The 4,631-nt window shown below is 42.3% G+C and overlaps 1 long non-coding RNA gene across 1 annotated transcript; it reads right to left on the bottom strand.

The window, feature by feature from the left end:
- Positions 1–1,517: 1,517 nt before the first annotated feature.
- LOC109943100 (uncharacterized) lies at positions 1,518–4,029 on the bottom strand. The gene is made up of 2 exons (XR_002265723.1): positions 3,614–4,029; positions 1,518–1,701 (listed from the first exon to the last, which is right to left on the bottom strand). It is a non-coding gene; the product is annotated as an uncharacterized lncRNA (long non-coding RNA).
- Positions 4,030–4,631: the final 602 nt, after the last annotated feature.

Here is a 4,631-nt window from a genome sequence, read left to right as displayed (position 1 = left end):
GAAATCTAAGTCCAGCTTTCAAAAAGCTTCGGTACACTACGACTTCATTTTCTTCAGGGTTCGAACAAGTCTTTTCTCCTTCGTCGGCCCTAACAACGGACAAGTCTCGGAAATACCTTCCTCTCATGTTGACAAGATGATTTTCCTTGATACTTGATTTACCAAAAACCGCATGGCTTGGTCGCCAAGGGCGATCTTCAGAGTCTTCACCATCACTATCCACATCATAACTGTCGCTGTCATCAGTATCTTCAGATAAACCTTCTAAAATCTCTTTGGTGATTTTTTTTGTATTGGTCTTCGACATTGCTATAAGAAACCCTAGATTCTTCTCTTCATCGAGACTCAGCTTCATCTCGGCAGCAGTCTTCTTATCTTCAGACATCTTCGGATGCACTAAAAAATTGTTTTCAATGACGAAGCTTAAAAACTGAAAAGCTAAGCAAATCTTGGTGCGCGAAAGCTAAAAATTGAGTAAGCGGGAGTAGATGGCAAGAAAGCGTGCCAAATGAGCTTGCGGTATGATCTTATATATATGCCCAGTGCGTTGAAAATTGAAAGACCCCGCTTGTCAGTGAATGTTGCTATTCTAGCAAAGGGAAGGTGTTTTTTCGGACCTTCGGCTTAAATCCTTCGTCCATGTCGCAATCTAAATTTATTATTTTAAAACAAATTAATATTGCGAGGGGCTACTGTTGGGGGCCTTCGGCTTACGAAGGTCCTCAAAAACAGGATTTAACAGTATTTCTGGAGCATAATGTGTGAACAGGTACCTTCGGACTCGAGTCGGAATCACAGTAGGAGAAGCCTAAAATAATACGAAGGTTGATACAGCGCCGAAGATGTGAGCAGGAAAGCTTCGGCACGCTAGCAGAAAATGAAACCGACTTAAAGATGAAAAGGCTATTCAGACCTCGGTGAATTACTATAGAATTACTACCAAATGTAAAGGGCATGAATGTAATTTTGTATGGGCTGTGTCCCGTGTCTATAAATAGGTGAACAGTATCCCCGTACTGTTCACGCTGATTGGGCATTTGTTTTTGCGTCACACTTGTACTTTCATCTCCTTTCAAACTGAAGGTACATTTGTAATCCAATGTCATTTCTGTTTCTTCATAATAATAATACAAAAATAAGTTGATAATAATATATAATTGTCTACGTTATCCTTCATGTTCCTTATGATTCATTCTTCGTCATTATATATTGAGTTTATGAAGGTACGCCCTTCATAACCTTCGTCCGAAAATCATTATATCCTAAGGGAAATAATGCTTCGAAGGACGAAGGATTTTATCGATTAACATTTTCTGTGTTGCCTTGTTCTTAACTCATAGCATTTGAGAACAAGTCTCTAACAGTAAGTAGGTAAGGGTTTTGTCCCTTTCTATCTAGGTTTCGTCCGACAGTCAACATTTCCTTTGATACCACTTATGTCACACCCGGATTTAAGGGATAAAGCCTGGTGCATCTCATATATGCGCCAAAGAAGACAACACATAAATAACAGAGTGTATAGAGATAAATGTCATAATATCATAAAAGTATTTATTACATAGCTTAAGTCTTGCAAAATAAAAGATAAATATAAAGCGAACTAAAGTCCATCCTTGGCGCCACAAAGTCGACTAGGAGACGCCACCTAGATCAAGTCGAACTCCTCGTTGTGCGGCTCCTCCTGGGCTACCTGTTCTTCTCCTGTAGAGGGTTTATATATCCCAAGTGTGAGCTCACAAAAGATCATAGCTCAACAAGTCGTGGGGAATAATGTGCATGAACTCACCAAAGGTGGGAGTTCATGTGATGTGTGAGGCTGATTAATAATAGGGGTTAAAGTTGAGCATTGCTTTTAGTAAGTTGGTCAAATTTTATCAGCAGTAACTAAATGTAAGTAAATACCAAACCATAATAGAAATAATAGAACAAAATTAATAATAAATCTCATGCAAAGCAAATGACAAATTGAATTTAGTTCCATAATTTAATCATGCGAGAGACTTGAGCTGCTCATGACCGCGAGAATGGCTAGTATACCAGTTTTACACTCTGGAAAGGTTGTACCCTGTACCCACAAGTCATGTTACCCATCTGCCAAGGGATCGCGACTCCCATACACCTCTACCAAGGAAGCGAGACAGGGTAACACTACGAGGCATTTACCTAGTTGCACTAGCTTTAGAAAACCCGCTACAGTTTCTAGGAAGAGCAATGCAGGAATCCCCCGTCTGACCGCCATCGCAGCAAAATCAAACTGGGAACCTCCCTACACGCCTACTCCCCTACTGCCCTTACCCCTACCGGGTAAGGTAGTCCTCCACTAGCTTTCCTAGTTAGTCAGCCAAGGGCGTCCAATTCCACCCTTGTGGTGACACGTGTTTCTCAAGTTAAGCTCCATGTTCCAATTAAAAATAATGATGTTGACATGAACAATAAATAAAATAACAGAATAATTGGAACATGGAACAATAGCAAAACTACCCAAATGATTCAGGGGTAGATAAGGTAAAAGGATAACCAGTCTAGGGTGACCTATTGGATCCCATCAAAATTAAACCTATGCATTGATAAATGATAATAAAGAACATTATTGGGTAAAAAGTGGTCAAGGGCATAACTTGCCTTCAATGAGCTCCTGCTCAGCAACTTCTACATGCTGAACACCGTGATCCTCAACCACAGGCTCTTATACTCGCCACAATACAAACAAGCATAGTATAAAGAGGAAATTAACATCACACCAAACATGTAAACAAAATACATATTAATAATCTACGCATTAAAATAAGATTATAGGAAAAAGAATCATTAATTTTGGAGTTATGGATTTTAAGTTATGAATTTCTAAAGGTTTTATGTATTTGATACAAGATTAATTAAGAGATAAATTTTAATATGGTTTTCATGTCAAAATAGACACACTATATGATAAACAATGATAATACAAAATTATAGAAACTGGAATGGATCAATTTGAAATTAATATGAATTTTCTAGGAATTAAACAAGTTCTAACCATTATTTTTATATTAAAAATCATTTTCTATTTACTTTTCCCTGATTTTCTGTTTCCTCGACCGGGCGCAAGATTTAACCGAAAGCCAGGGTTCACAACGCAAATATCCTTAAGACCCAGACCTCCCCTGTTGTGGACTACGGGTTAATTCTATAATAATCCAGGGACTTATATGAAAGGATGCGCTCGCGAAGGGGTATGGCGTGGTATCGGCCGCCCGATTAGCAGCCAACGGCGTAGATTAGTTTAATCCCAGCACGAATCGGTACACGATGTAAACCCTAGGATCTGGATCTAACGGTGTACATTTTTATGTACCCAGATTGTTTGCCACCCGCTTGATTCGCATCGAACGCCGGGGATGAACCCAGGCCGAACCGGTATCCGGTGTTCTAATTGGGAGTTGGGACCGTCCCCCACGAGATTAAGGGCCCACGGCCAACCTATCCCAGGTGATGCCGGCGGCGACTCGATCTTCTCAGCCGCGGCGGCGCCATTGCCGCCCCTAGTTCGCCGGCGACATGAAGACTAATCTCTAACGAAATCCTACGAAAATCGCTACGAAGTTGGTATGGAACACAATGGATGTGGACTCACCGGTCAATTGGGTGCCCAAATAGGCCGACCACGTCGGACCGCGAAGCAGGCGCGCAGGGTGCTTCGGCGAAGAACCTCCGGAAATTCGAGGACGCGTGCGACCAGCTGCTTGCACGCGGATGACCCTTGGCACCAGCGGACACCAACGCCCCTCTGCCCTGCGACCCAGACACCGGTTGCCACATGCTCGACGCGGCGGCGATGCTCTCCTCTCTCTTCATGCGGCTTCGGGTAAATTAGTCTCAGCGTGCAGCTAACCTCCGAGGTACAGGCTGGGCAAGGACGACCCAAGGAGGCATATATCACAGGCACGCGTGGCTTCGGTCAGCGCACGACCGGTAAGTACGCGCGGGCGACGGAGATCCGCCCGGCGCGGCGCCATTTACGCGATAAGGAAGCCGAAGGTGGAGTACTGGCTGGCGAGTGGGCCCTACAGGTCAGCACAGTAGTGCGGTACGTGACTTGAGGTGCGCGGTTGACGAGGCGGGCCCTCCTGACAGTGGCGCGGGAGCAAAAGCGGATGCGCATCGTGACTGACAAGTGGCCCCCGCACGTCGGCGCATGACGCCAGGAACTGGGCCGCGCGTAGGAATGGGCCGAACAGTGGCAGAACCGGGCCAAGCTCCATGTTTCTCTCTTTTTATTTTCTGATTTATTTTCCTTTTCTTTTTTTTTCTAGATTTCAAATTTGAATTCCAAACTTTGTTGTGAGTTTCACCTTTAGCCTGAATATATAATTTCAGATACTGGTCTAGAATAGTTTATTTATTTATATTTTTATTTTCTCTATATGTTATAGTAATTTCCTTCTCCTTCTCCACATTCCCATTTATAATTTATGTATTAAATTCAAATTTGGACATTATTGAATTTCTATTATCATTATTTTTAAATGCACAATCAAATAAACTCCAACATAATGCATTAGGTTATTTATGTGTCATTTATTTAATGATTCACTTCTAAATGGGTGTTCACATGTACTAATGAATAAAGGCAACACATATAGGGAAAATAA

This window comes from Zea mays, chromosome 10, assembly GCF_902167145.1.
Source record: "Zea mays cultivar B73 chromosome 10, Zm-B73-REFERENCE-NAM-5.0, whole genome shotgun sequence".
Taxonomy (NCBI): domain Eukaryota; kingdom Viridiplantae; phylum Streptophyta; class Magnoliopsida; order Poales; family Poaceae; genus Zea; species Zea mays.
This window is presented reverse-complemented; position numbering and strand designations above follow the sequence as displayed.